Source organism: Anabrus simplex, chromosome 1 (genome assembly GCF_040414725.1).
Source record: "Anabrus simplex isolate iqAnaSimp1 chromosome 1, ASM4041472v1, whole genome shotgun sequence".
Taxonomy (NCBI): Eukaryota; Metazoa; Arthropoda; class Insecta; order Orthoptera; family Tettigoniidae; genus Anabrus; species Anabrus simplex.
In genome coordinates this window covers 1,069,405,994-1,069,421,915 of record NC_090265.1, presented here as the reverse complement: position 1 = coordinate 1,069,421,915, position 15,922 = coordinate 1,069,405,994, and the positions used below count along the sequence as shown (strand labels likewise).

General features: G+C 38.2%; 1 protein-coding gene across 1 annotated transcript in view; it reads right to left on the bottom strand.

Moving 5' to 3' along the window:
* The window catches only part of LOC136857981 (3'-5' RNA helicase YTHDC2), a 587,467-nt gene that overhangs the window by 290,880 nt on the left and 280,665 nt on the right, over positions 1-15,922 (bottom strand). The window lies entirely within an intron of this gene.

The window sequence follows — 15,922 nt, the reverse complement described above, 5'->3', positions numbered from 1 at the left end:
TTCTAACCCCGCAACATGTTCCCTGAAAATACAATTATCAACAAATAACTGCCGTCATTGTTGCCATTCACAATGCACCGTGTACTTAACGACCTTTCGTCTCAACTACACCGAAATTTTGCCTAACATTACAACACCCAAACAAGTTTCCTTCCATGCCAGCCAAATTCACCGTTGCTTATGGAGCCATATTCACAAACCTGGGATTTCAACCAGACAGCTTTCAGTATGACTATCTCCGAACAGAACCTCATTTGGCAATTTTAAAAAACTTTGGAATATTTTTCCTAGCATTCCAATAATTATGAACTGAGGTCAAACCACACTGCATTTTACTGTGTAGTTGCCTTATCAACATTGAAATCATCAACCAGCGGCAGAAATAATGTGATGCACATTAGTGCCAGACATTTTGTATCCTTTTTCCCCAAAATGCCCCCATGTAAATATGTATATAAGCTTGTAATTTCCCAACTTTTCAATAGAGTACTGTCAATATTACTGTGTAGTTGCCCTGTCAAACTGTGATCATCAACCAACGGCAGTAATTATTGTTATGAACAATGGTGCCAGACACTTTGTATCCTTTCTCCCCATACTGCTTCCATGTAAATACAGTGTATATATATATATATATATAAGCTTTATAATTTCCTAAGATTTTCTAATAAAGTAGCGTTAATGATTCTTCAGACCACCACTGCTGGACATTGCTAAAATGCCCTGTGGTTTTACGCATTGGTGCTGACTACCGTATCTGTAAATAAGTTAATGTAACCCTATTTCAACTCCATATATTAATCAACATCGTTTTTCATTGAAATTTTAATAACATTTACCAACATTTCTGATAATGAAACGTCAATACTTCATACGGACCACTGCTGCTGGACATTGTCAAATACCCTGTGGTCTTACCTATTAATGCAAGTCTCTTTCCCTTAGGTTTTTAATATGTCAAGTTATCCTATGTAGGTCATACCCTAACATTTTACGCTGTTATCCTTCACAACTGGTAATTTACAGCCAACGGCTGATATATTGGTATCTATATCATCAATGAACATTGTTTTTCTCATTGACTATCCCTACTGTATAGGATTTACAATTTAATTACAAATCAGGTACCTGATTTATGCCTTGAGGTAGTACTATGACTGATGACTTCAATGAAGGGCGAAAGAAGTCTCATATGGAAATAAAGATAAATTCCTAAATATATAAAAATTCTAATATATTGAATAGGTGATTTAATAAACTACTTAACATCCTACATATACACCGGCTTGACAAAAATAATACTACTTCAGGGCTACAAATTACAATAATTCATGCTTTAAACAAGATACTTCAATGAAATCATATTTACTTACATCATAGGCCAATGATTTGTAGACGAACATAACAATCAAGAAGAAATCCATGTTAAACAGCAGCAGGCATGGTGAATATTAGCTTAGAGCATACATGACAGGACTTCCTTGATAAATTAAGCAGATATGCGATAATTGAAAAAGGCTTTACACAATAAAACTTGTTTAACGTAACACAGGCAAGAAATAATATAATACACACTGCAAATCATATGCTAGTTCGACTTCAAAATCACAGTTGTGACCTTTTCAGATTCCAGAAAAAAGTCTTCAGAAAATGTTTTGCCAAACCGGAACCAGAGCTTCTGATCTTCAAAATAGAAATAGACTCCAGAGAAACATTGGGCATGCATGATCTGAACTCTGTTCTATTTTTCTTCACAAGGCTGAAAACACTTTCACATTCTGCATTGCTATGGGGTATGGTGAGAATAGAGAGCATTACTCTAGAAATTCGGTAATACTTAAGAAGTCCATCGGCTCCATGAATTCTTGATATTTGTGCACGTGATTCCAGTTGGGCACAAATATCATTTGCAACCAAAGTGTCATCTACCTGAAGAGCTGTGAACTGCCTCTGAAGCTCATTCATCACTTCATCTGTAGTTTCATTCTCTTCCTGATAGGAAACTTTTCCAAGAAAAAACGAATGGAAGAAAACTGTGCATCTTCAATGTTGTCTAACCTAGCAACTTGAGCATGCTTTAACATAATCATCCTGGAGTGGAAACTTGTTGATGATATAGTCACAGGCAGTACAAAAGTAGTTTTTCACTGATGAAAAGAAAAGGGATTTATCTGTATCCTGGAGATCATTCACTATGTTCAAAATCTGAATGCCAATAACTAACTCATCATCACTTAAATTGTTTCTTCCACCATGTGAAATATTAATATCACACTCACATACCGTGCAAAAGGCAAATTTTTCTCCCTTTCTTGATATTAGAATGCACGGAAAATCAATAGAATATGACTCTTTAAATGTCTGGAAGTACTGCTTCTCAATGGATTTATTCATGATAATCTACAATAGGAATATAGCGTATGAAAATGTCCGAGAACATATGTACTGAAAACAGAAATGAACCTGGATCACTGAACGTCACATAAAATTATAACAAACACTCAAGGCAGTCAAACACTTCATTAAAAAACGTCAACGCACACAAAGTCTTAAACCATTAAATGAACACGACGTCAATCTCGTGAACAAAGAATATGCACATGGTAAAAAGCATACACACACGTGGAATGAATGTAATTCTTCTTCGTTATAATTCAATGGGCTTCGCTAATAGTGGTATACCCAGTCACTGGAACGAATGTAATTAGTCCAACGAATACAGAAAACTGCAAACCACAAAGTTATAACACAAAAACCGAACACTTCATTAAAATGTCAATCTTAAAAGGCCAAAACTTTCAAGGAACGCCAACTTCGTGAACAAAAAACAACACTCACTTGGTCAAACGATATAGGTTAAATTACAAGAAGTGAATGGAGCGGAACAATTTTCAGAGCAGAGCCTGTCAACACCTAAGATTCACATCAAAAAGGATTCACACGGAAGAATTGTTATCCCGACTTTAAATTCAATTCCAATAACAACACAAACATCACACAATTAAAAATACCAATCATATCAAAGAATGAGTTATCGACTATTGTGGACTAGCCTTCAACCCACGCAAACAATCGATTGTACGGAAGTGGAGCGATTACACTAGCCTGCAAAAAAACCCCCACTTTTTTTGTGCAGTAAAGAGGAAAATAGGTGGGTTTTATGAATTTCTCAAATTCGAGAAAAAAATTAGTTTTGGCGTATCACGTCTGGTTTAGTGGCAATTTTACAAAATGTTATTTTGTTCTTACGTAAAATTGTGGATACTTAGTATTGATTAATCTTGATATATTAATGTAAATTTCAGCTAGCAAAATGTGATCATATTTTGCATGTATTACATATACATAAATGCCGCTTTGTAAGCAAGTAGATGGTTTGTATTATTTTTTAAATGTATACTGAAATTCGTGAAACTGAAGCATAAAGCGCCTATTTAGTTTCAGCTGTACAGTTGCTTTTAAATTAATATAACCATACCTTGAACAAAAATTACATGGTTAAACATACATAGTTTTTTTACTTACATTATGTGCAGGTTAGATTCACACCTCCGTCTTTTTCCGTTTTCTGTGGAATTTCTGGGTATTTGAAGTTCCCAAATGATCTCTAGAAGGGTCGTCTCGTGCAACGATCAACAGTAATCGGCCATCATATTCACATCCCAACATTCCTGATAGTGTCGTTCTGCATCTTTGAGATCCTGGTGAAACCTTTCACCTTGTTCTTCACTGACAGCTCCTAAATTTGCAGGGAAATAATCCAGATACGAAGCTAAGAAATGAAGCTTAAGGCTCATATTACAACCGAGTTCCTTAAACTTTACCAACATTTTCCTTACAATTTCTTTGTATTGAGGGTCCTTAATGTTGCCAAGGAATTTAGTCACTACATCTTTGAATGCGTTCCATGCCTCTTTCTCAATTTTGGTCATCGTGTCTGTGAAATTTTTATCCTTCATCAGTTTACGAATCTGTGGTCTATCAAATGCGCCTTCTTTGATTTTTGCATCTGATAATGAGGAAAATTTAGTGGATAAATATTGGAAGCATAGGCTACTTTTATATTTTCTTTTTATTTATTTTTTGAAAGTAGATTAATCCCTACTTTGTTCTTATGCCTTAACATACTGTTTCATCAATCCTAATTTGATGTGCAAGGGTGGAAGCAGAATTTTTTCACGGTCAATAAGACTTACATTCACGACACTTCTGGATCCTGGTTGTAGTTGTTTCCTTTCTGGCCAATTCACTGTATCCGAGTGTTTATCCTGTGCCCTGCTATCCCATTCACATAGGAAACACGGAAATTTTGTATAGCCTTTTTCTTTTCCCAGGAACAATCCAATGATCTTCAAATCACCGCAAATTTGCCACCCATACACGTGATATTTAATTTTTTCAAGCACCAACTTTAAGGTCTCACATGTTTCAGACATTTTTGTGGAGTGTGCAAGTGGTACGGATGCCAGAACATTTGTATTATGAAGAAAAACGGCCTTTAAACTTCTTTTGGAAAAGAGTCAATAAAAACACACCAGTTACTAGGATCATACTCTTTCTCTCCCAATTGACGCAGAAGATTTGAAACATCTGTACAAAATACAAGTTCATCTTCTTGAGTATAATACTTTCGGAATTCTTCGTCATGATTTCGGTACCAGGAAAATGTAACACAGTGTGCCAACATATTCTTTTCGCACAATCTTGAACCAAGTAATTCACTTATTTCTTTGGTTAGCTCTAAGTCCCTTATCAGATCATTCAATTTGGATTACGTGAATTTGTCTGAAGGTGAGTGATATTGATGTGGCTCGAAATTTATTTCTTCATCGTCAGATTGCAATGAACTGCTACTATCCTCACTCAAGTGGGTAGAGTAGGTACAAGTAAGTCAGGTCCATGAGGAACTGGTCGAAGAGCTGACTTGAGATTCGGATATTTAATTTTGTTTTTACTTTTCTTATTGCAACCGACAACATGGGTCATACAAAAATAGCAGTCGTCATGATGGTTCTTTTGCTCTCGCCATTGCATGGGTATAGCAAACAGCAATGAGTTTCGTTTGCCCTCATCCAGTAACGTAGTCCCTCGACACAGGTATTGCATGCAATATGAGGTGCGAAAGAGTTTTCTTCATCCCCAACTTTCAATTTGAAGTAAGAAAAATAAAGTTTCTTTACAAACGAGTGTATTTGACGCACCCTGGAATCGAACACAAACTCCACAAATGTAACAAAACTTTTGAGGACTTTGTTTACACTGTCTTCTGTGCACCCCTGAAACACTAGCCATGATGGTATTAAAACACTTCACTTATTAGTGATCAGTTTGAAATTACATTAAATCTTCCACACACGATAGGCCTACAATTAAATGAATGAATTTTAAAAGACGCACTAAATACGTACCAGTACTTCTTGGAGCCGGTCTCAAGCAACTGCTTTATCAGTCCATCATAAACATTGCAAAAGGGCTGGGGATTTTAACACGTCTGTTTATTCAAGTGGTCTAAGACTAAAGACAAACGCTCAACTGTCTTATCTTCAATTCTACATACCTCGCGGTCTATTGCGTATCTGGGGGAGTTTGTTATGAATTTACCAGGAAACCCCCAACTACAAAATAATAAAATGCAAACAATAACAAATCAAATCACATAATTGTATTTTTTAAAAAGTTGCGCGAGAACATCTCTCAACATTACATCTTACGAATTCATGCAGATACTAAAATACCAAATTGCGTCAAAACTAGACATGATAGGAAAAAATAGCATCATTTTCGGAATCAGGGCAGCGATTTCCATAAAAATTAAATATTTTCTATTTTACTGCAAAATAATGTTGGCTAGTGTTATCAAATGTTAACGTTTCAAATTTTTGTCCAGGAAGTCATAAAATGAAACCATCGATCCGTAAAACCGTAAAATGTTGCAATTTACATAAAAACCGTACAAGTTGACAGGTATGCATTACCATTTAATGAACAGTATTGCAACTGATTTTTAAATCAAGGATATTTAGATATCAGGTATCATATCATCCTATTTGAATACATGCAACTGTACCTTGTAATAACAAAACACACAGAGCTGCAACAATATGGAATTCAATAAACTTCAGAGCTGGGGTAAGATGGTTTTCACATCATAAATACTTTGACTACTTCTGTAATCTTAGATGTGGAGCTTCCATGGTATGCTTAAGTACTATTAACTTCTTTTTGTCCAGGTTGCTATTTTTTTTTTGCTATCGTCTTTACGTCGCACCGACACAGATATGTCTTATGGCGACGATGGGACTGGAAAGGGCTAGGACTGGTAAGGAAGCGGCCGTGGCCTTAATTAAAGTACAGCCCCAGCATTTGCCTGGTGTGAAAATGGGAAACCACGGTTTTACATCTGGAACACCTTGGGGTAGGCAATCAGTAGAGACACACTTAATTTAAAATGCCACATCGGCTAAGGAACGGACTGAGGTGCACGACTTACGACTGACAATACTAGACTGCTTATGCTGCTGTGCATGACAGCGTATGCATGACTGCTAATGCAAGACTGACTATCCAGGACTGACGGGAGGTAGAGGGAAGGCTGCGGCAGGGGTGGGCTGGAGGGGAGTAGCCAATGCGGTGCTTTATTATAACCACATGACTATGACATATACAGCGCTGGAAATACAATATCATAGCTGTGCGTACTCGCAAGGTTACATTAAATAAAATGAACACTTAACTAAATATATTACATTCCTTCCTCCTTACGTTTTTCAATAACAACAAAACATAGGTAATGCCATACACTTGATTGGAGGACACAAAACACACCAATATAAGCCACATACAAAAAGTGATTATATAATGGAACATACAATTACAATTGAAAACTCAAATTAACATATACCTTGCTATACAGTCCTATACAAAAATACAAAAGAATGAGTAGGCCACTCTACTCTGGATTGAATCTTACAATAGGTTTCCTATCTCGAAGTGGATAACGTCTCGTTGCGGCAGGTGACGTAACAGTTAGCTGTGCGGGTTGCAGAGATCGTCTGCTAGTGGCTACTGGGCTTTGACGCGGTGATGAGACAGGTTGTGAAGGGGAACTTTGTTGACATTCAGAGGCTGGTGAAAGCAGAGGAGCGGATCGTGAGGGAAGGTCAACTAACTGTGACGTTCCTCGCTCAGAGCTAACAACAACTGGGCCTGACTGTAATCCTACTAGTTGGTCTATATGTCTTTTCCAAGTCAATCCAGACTCGAGTTGAATCAAATATGTAACTGGGCCTAGTCTATGCATGATTCTACCTTCTACCCATTTATCTCTTCCTCTGTAGTCTTTAGCTAACACTGGTTGTCCTATAGTTAGTTGCCTAGTGTGACTACCTCTTGCATTAGTTATTTGTTTGTCCTGTTTATTTACTACAGTTTTCTGCAAATTAGGTCTGATTAAATCCAATCTAGTTCTCAAAGGACGATTAAACATAAGTTTAGCAGGAGTTTCATTAGTAGTGCTATGTACAACGATACGATAAGCTATTAAAAATCTACTTAAAGCTAAATTTACATCTTCATGTTCAAAGATTGCACAATTTAAGCGTTTTTTCACAATTTTAACTGCGTTCTCAGCCTGTCCATTAGAAGCTGGATGATATGGTGCTATCAAGGTTTGCCTTATCCCGTTTTCTTTCAAAAATCGAGAAAATTCATCAGAAGAAAAGGGAGGGCCATTATTACTGACAATGAGTTCAGGAAGACCAAATCTACAAAACATAGGACGTAATTTCTCAATGACTTGCTTAACTGAAGTTGAGTTAACAGTTTCAATTTCCAACCATTTGCTGTGAGCGTCCGTCACAATCAAATACATTTTGCCTTTAAAAGGACCTAAGAAATCTACATGAAGTCTTTGCCATACATTGGGTAGAAATTCCCATACATGGAGTGAACTTCTAGTAGGACTGTCCCTCTGGGCAAGACACGCTGAGCAACTGCTAGCTATGGCTGCGATGTCCTGATCAATTGAAGGCCACCATAAGTACGATCTAGCTAATGATTTCATTTTAACTACTCCAAGGTGTCCACTGTGTAATTCATTTAACAAGGACTTTCTCAAGGACTTTGGAATTACAACTCTGTAGCCCCACATCAAAATTCCTTGTTCTACAGTTAGTTCAGCTTGCCTTTTAACAAAGTGGCTTAAAGTTGGATCTGGCGTATTAGGCCATCCATACAACACATAACCAAGGATTTTGTTTAACTCCTGATCTTTTTGAGTTTCAATACGTACATCATTAAAGTTAATGGAACATCAGATTCCATTATGCATTGTAAATAACTACCCATGTACTCGACACTAACATCAACGTCCTCGATCTGATTGGCTGATACAGGTAGCCTAGATAAGCCATCTGCATTGCCATGGCATTGAGATTTGACATACTGAATGTCATAGTCATAACCTGATAGAAACAATGCATAGCGTTGTAATCTACCTGCTGCAAAGGCTGGTAAACCTTTTTTAGGACCAAAAATTGTTAGAAGCGGTTTATGATCTGTACACAGAGTAAAATGTCTTCCCCATAAATACTGATTAAACTTCTTTACACCATACACAATGCTCAAGGCTTCTTTATCAATTTGGGAGTAGTTTCTTTCAGCTGAGTTTAAGACTCTACTTGCAAAAGAAAGTGGTCTCTCAGTACTATCTTTCTCTATTATACTTAAAACACTTGCAATGCCATAAGGTGATGCGTCACATGACAACTTGAGTGGTAAGTTAGGGTTGTAATGTGCTAGTACCTGAGCTGAAACTAATTTTTCTTTGACTAATTCAAAAGATTTTTGACAAGCTGAATTCCAGTGAAAATCTGTATCTTTTCTAAGTAGCTGGTACAAAGGTGTAAGAATAGTAGCTACATTAGGAATAAATTTAGCATAGTAGTTCACAAGACCGAGAAATCCTTTAAGCTGTGTAACATCTTTAGGAACTGGAGCTTCAACAACTGCTTTGACCGTATCACTGGCCGTAGCTAAACCATCTTTACTTATGACATAGCCTAAATATTCTAGACTGTCACAGAAAAACTTGCACTTATCTTTGCCAACAGTCAAACCATGACTACTTAGGCGTTTACACACTTCTCGTAACCTTGACAAATGTTCTGCTGTATTTGCTCCTGTCACAATAATATCATCAAGAAATGAGGCCACACCAAATACCGTGTAGTATTTGTTCAATAACTCTTTGAAAAATACCCGGTGCTGACGAGATTCCATAACAAAGACAGTTGTAAGCAAATAATCCTTTATGTGTACTTATAGTACATAGTTTTTTTACTTTCTTCCGCTAACAACAACTGCATGTAAGCTGTCTTCAATTCTAGGAAGTGGGTGTCTATCTACTTCTAGAAAGGGGTTTAAAGTGACCTTAAAATCTCCGCAAATACGGATTTTACCTTTTTTTTTTATACCGGCACAATCGGAGTGGCCCATTCACTTGAGGATACTGGCGAAAGAATTTCCTCATCCACTAAACTTTGCAATTCTTGTTCAACTTTTTCTCTTAAAGAATAAGGTATTGACCTAGGTTTGTGGTACTTAGGTAATGCATCTGGCTTGAGGTTTAATTTTACTGGATCTCCTTTAAAACAGCCTAATGTACTAGTAAATACCTCTGGAAATTCCTTAAATAAGTCTTGTACTAATTTAGACTCTGCATTGGTTTTTACATTCGATAAGTTTACGTTATTTACACTGCTAGGAATGCTTATAACAACTTGGAGCTCTTTAATCCAATCACGCCCCATAAGAGGATTAGATCCATTACTAATAACATACAATTCTAAACTCTTTTCCAGGGACTGATATTGAACATTTACTTCTAACTTCCCTACAGGCTTGATTTTCTCGTGGGTGTAAGAATTTAAAACTAAGGCTGTGGGAATCAATTGTACATGACTTAAATTAGCCTTGCAAAAATTTTCAGAAACAACAGATACACAAGCACCAGAGTCTACTTCAAAATTAACTGGCTTTCCTTCAACAATCAAATTTACTCTAATAGGCTCAACTTTTGTTATGTTACCTAACTGAGGTTGATTGATTTGATCATTTTCATCACACTGAAAAATGTTAGAAATATCATACACCTCATCACACAATTTTTCGTGACTAACAATAGGTTCATGTAAGTCTATATAATGCTGGTTAGGTTTAAGTTTGCTACCCTGCGGATTCTTACTACCCTTAGAAAATGAAGAATTGTTTGTAGGCATGTTTGGTTTTACATGAAATTGAGACTTGCTCTTATGTTTTGACTTGCACACCCTCTCTAAGTGACCCTTCTTCCCACAAAAATTACAAACATATTCCCGATAACGGCACTTGGCAGTAGTATGACCACCTTTATAACCACAACAAAAACACCGAGGCACTTTCACAACACGCGATGACACATTAGGTACATTGGAGCTCAGAGAATGTCGTGTTGAAAACTGCTGCAGTCGGGGTGTGGGGTGGTAGGCCAAGGATACTGCGTCCTTGTCGGTCGCTTCCAACGATAACGCGAGCTGTTCCGCCTTCTGGAATGTGAGATTCTCCTCCGACAGTAGTCGTTTCTTGATAGATTCATAGCCCACTTACCCTGTTATTGCTAATTTTTATATGGAGTTCTTTGAAGAGGAAGCCTTGCAGATTGCTGTAAATAAACCAGCTGTTGGTTCCGCTATGTGGATGACACGTTTGTGATATGGGGACATGGAGAGGAGGCACTTGACGGCTTTCTTACACATCTGAACAGTATTCATCCTCGTATACAACTCACTGTGAAGAAGGAAAAGGATGGGGAATTAGCTTTCCTGGACGTGCTGGTGAAGAGGAAGAATGATGGATCCCTAGGGCATCAAGTATACCGAAAACCAACACACACAGACCGATACTTAAACAAAAATTCCAATCACCACCCTGGCCAGAAGCGTGCCATGGTGAAGACCTTGGTGGATCGCGCCCTTCGTGTCTGTGAACCAGAGTACATCGAGAAGGAACTACGGCATCTTGATCTAGCCTTACAAACCAATGGCTACATGGTACAAGAGGTCAGGAGAGCACTCCACCCCAGAAGACAGCCAGCGAACAGTAAACGAGAACGACATAGGAAGAAAGGTATCACTTATTTGCCGTATATTCGGGACATCATGGATTGTATTCGAAGGCTCCTTGAAAGCCAGGATGTTAAGACCATTTTTCAGCCGACCCAACAGCTACAAAACATGTTACGTTCTGCCAAAGGTCCACGTGGCGCTCTAACATCTACTGGGGTCTATAGGATACCGTGCTGTTGAGGAGCTGTTTATATTGGCACGACTGGCAGAAGTGTCAATACTCACATGACGGAGCACAAAAGAAACTGTCGCTTGGGGCAATATGACAAATCAGCAGTAGCGGAACATGCACTGCTTGACGGAAAGCATGAGATCCGTTATGAGGATACTGACATGCTGGCCACAACATCCCACTTTCACTCCCGTCTCTACAGGGAAGCAATCGAAATACATTAACTTCCGGATAACTTTAATAGAAAGGAGACTGAAACTCAGCAAGGCCTGGTACACCCCTTTATATAACGTACGGCGGAAGTTTACTAAGATAATGGACATTACAGTCAACCAACCAGAGGATCCATTGCTCGGCATGACCCAATTAGAGGTCGTGCGCTCCGAGATCAAATCAGACAACAGACTGCTCGGAGCGACCCAGTCAGAATTCATGCCCTCATATTAGGGTTGGGCAGACCAGAACATTCACTTGTTCCGCAACATTAGGAGCTTGAGGCGGAGTGTTTCGGTACAGTGCCGAGACACGGGACACAGGACTGTAACTGCGTCCTAGAGAGAACTTCGAGAGGCAACAGGACATGCTCTGCTTCAGCTGGAATGTGCCTGAACCGAACGTGCTGTGCCAAGGCCGCTCTAGATAGATTAGTTGGCCTTGGCTGTGTCTGCTTGTCGATACCGGCTGTGTGCTGCCCTGTGTTGGAGTGTCAACATTTTTTCATCCAGTTATATCTTTAATTCCAAAGCGATGACCCATATTTTTCTTGGGCTTAAAAGTTTCCTTAAAGTCCAAATTAATTTTTAACATCAATCCCTGAGAAAGTGTTGAGGGAAATTTTCGAGATATTGAAGAAAGTAAATGGAAGTTGAGAGGGAAGGAATTCGAAGTGCAGAGAGCATAACAGCACGAAAGTACATCAATGTTTTCATCCAGTTATATTTTTAATTCCAAAGCGACGACCCATATTTTTCTTGGGCTTAAAAGTTTCCTTAAAGTCCAAATTAATTTTTAACGTCAATCCCAGAGAAAGTGTTGAGGGAAATTTTCGAGATATTGAAGAAAGTAAATAGAAGTTGAGAGGGAAAAATTCGAAGTGCAGAGTGCATAAGGCGCGCACATTGGGACGCAGGCGAAGCAGCTAAAGCAGTGCAGCGCAGAGCAGCACAGAGCAGATTTTTTTAATCCACACAAATCATTGCACCATCACAAGTTGACAGACAGGGCAGGCCGGTTCTGCACCTACTTCAGCCTACCACGCGCAGTCTTCGAAACACAGTTTCCTGCGCACATATCATGCAGTTAGTTAAGAAATGGAGGAGAAAATTACCACAGCCATTCAGTCTCACCATTTTTTGTAGGTACTAGGTGAATCATGTGGACTGCAATGCAGTATGTACGTATATATGTATGTATGTATGTATGTATGTATGTATGTAAGTTTGTGAGAAAATGGCTGAACAGAATTTAATGAAAATCGGTATGTAAATTCGGGGAATAACGCACTACAGTCTAGGCTATAAATCATTTTATTCACGCTGCGTAACAAGGTAGTTTAGAGAAAGGCCTAAAATGTAATCAACCGAGCAAGTGGCCGTGCGGTTAGGGTCGCGCATCTGTGAGCTTGCATTCGGGAGATAGTGGGTTCGAACCCACTGTCAGCAGCCCTGAAGATGGTTTTCCGTGGTTTCCCATTTTCACACTAGGTAAATGCTGGGGCTGTACCTTAATTAAGGATAACATATGAGTAAACAACACAGTAAAGGTTTCCACCTATTCAATACAAAATATATTCACAATATTTTAAAGTTACATGGAACTAGTTTCGACCCATCTAGGGGTCATCATCTGCCACATCAAAGCAAAGATCACTCTTGACGAAATCCTAAGAACATGTTAATTTTAACAGTAAGATTATTATGGAATAACAAGTGAATGTGGTAAATGAAAAGAGATGTTAGTGTGGGACAGGTGAGTAATAGCTAATAAATATACAAGGAATATACATAAGAGGTTTGGAACAAAGTGTTAAAGGGGGCTCAGTGTTGTAAAAAATTATATAATCATGGAAAACAGTAAGTCCTTATAATGAAGAATGCAATGTGAAATGACACATATAAAATTATGTATGGCTTAGGAAGAGTGGAGGTGGTTTAGGAGGGGAAGAGGGCTTAAGGTGGGGTTGAAGGGTGCGGGAGAAAGGGTAATTGTCTCGGAAATGTACCTTTGATTAAATTTAGGATTGAGTTTTGGTTGGCTGCATTATTGTTTCTGAGGAAAGTGATAAATAGATCGAAGAGTATGTTGGGTTACTCTGAGATTTCATTGAGACTGTGACTGGCGTTAAAGTATTGGTCTAGGTGTATGTAGTAATTTTCCATTATGTCGAGTAAAGGGCCCTTGTTTGCTAATACGAGGATGTCCGTGTCTTGTTCGATATTGGTGAAATTATGGTTATAATCTTGCATGTGTTGGCCGATGGCTGAAAACTTGTTGTATTTTATTGCGTTAGTGTGCTCGTGGTATCTGATATTGAAGTTTCTACCGGTTTGCCCGATGTAGGTTTTTCCACAGGTGTTACATTTTATCTTATAAACTCCTGATTTTAAAAAACTGCCGGTCCTATTCATGTGTGAAGTATTGTGTAAAACGTTCATGTTCTTATATATACATGTTCATGTTCTTACATATAAATACAGCTGCTTCCCAAACAACTTTCGCAGTCGCCAGCGGGATACAGGACAGCGTATCTACACGACGCCACAGAAGATGACTACCGCAGCAGTAGTCAAAATGTCTGGAAGAAGCGAGAGGAGTTGACCATGGCATAATAGCCCATAAGATTTTTATTATATTACTCATGTGTTAAAATCATATATCATGAATTTACTAATTTTACTTTATCTACAATAGTTTTATTGGCTCATACACGTTCTGGAGATTCACGTTATTTTTCAAATTGTCACTACACCAGTATAAACCGTTTTCATCCAAGTAAATTATCTTATATTTTAGTGCATACTTTGTGATTTTAGATGGCAATGACCTTGTTGTTTTGTTCTTCTAAACTTATTTTAGAAAAATGTTATTTTATATTTCATATGATGTGATTGTCGTAAATAATGACGAGTCTCATGAATTTAATATCATAAGATCATTCGACATAGTTAAGGTCTACAGTATTCTGGTTTTAGATTAAACAAATTGTGTACAAATAACCTACAAGTATTTAAAAGGGTTTCTTTTAATTATACCGAAGAATACTGCAAGAAACAAGCCAAAACAACATCTCAAAGGAGGGAAATGACCCACATTTTTAACCCCGGAGATTACCTCCGTGCGCGACTAGTAACGTGCCACTAGACAAGGGTTAATGGCATCAATAAATTGGTCATATGCCTCTGGTATGGGACTGATCATACTCATCTTTTTATCTAAAGAGGAAGTGAAACATTCCCAGTTTGCCTTTCTGAAATTACATATATCTTCTCTTCAAGTAAACACTCTGTGGTCTGACGGCTGTTAATATCTGGCACATTATGGGACGATGTTGTTTGTTAGGAATAGGAAGGCAGACAGATTTAATACACTGATGGGCAATCCGCTCACTCACAAAAATAAGGTCTGGTTTATATCCACGTTTCCACCTTCCATATACTGCTTGGTCAAGCAGCTTATCCCGTAACTCCCAAGTCATTCCAGTCCAATGTTTGCAATATTTTCTTAACACTAAATTTTTGTTAGAAAACACCCAGAATAAGTTGTTCTGCTTTCCTTAGATCTTTTCCGGTTCAAAAAAAACACCTGTAAAATGATCTGAAAATCCTCAACAAAAAAAAAAAAATTTTCTTTGTTAATGACATCCTCCAGTGTCCTTCCCCGATCTGCAATGTCCACCTTCACGATGACCATCGAACCATCCATTTTCCAGCCATATCTCTCTCTCCATGTTAAAACATAAGCTGTCCTTGTTTGCTCCATCCTCATTACGTGCCCAAACCACTTCAATCTGGACATGCTGACCCGATCTATCAATGATGTCTCAATCCCAGCTTCCTTTCTAACCATGTCATTCCTTCACTCGTCCAGTTTTGTTTTCTAAATTGTGGACCTCAGGAACTTCATTTCAAATGCCCAGAATCTTGAGTCCTTCTTAGTGAGGGTGCAGGTTCCAATACCATAGGTTGACTGTTATGAAGTACTGATTGGGATCCCAGAGAAGTGTTCATACTTGCTGGTAAAAGCGAGAGCTCTTCTGCACTCTATTTGCCACCTATTTTGTGGCTAGTAAGTCTCAAGATATTACATTGCCGAGGTATGTAAAGTTTTCCACACTTTCCAGTGGATAGTTTCCTAGCATGATGTTTGCTCGTTGTCCCCCTCTTTGTTATTGCCGTCACTACTGTTTTGGGTTTGCTTATCGTAAGATTGAATTCCTGGAACTTACCTTCCATTCATTGAGTCTCAACTGTACTTCTCAGTTTCTCCCCAATGTCATCAGCAAAACCCATTGCATTCAGTTCACAAGAGCTTTTCTTGATGTTCTTCATTATGTCATTCGTGATGGTGATAAACAATAATGGGGATAGAG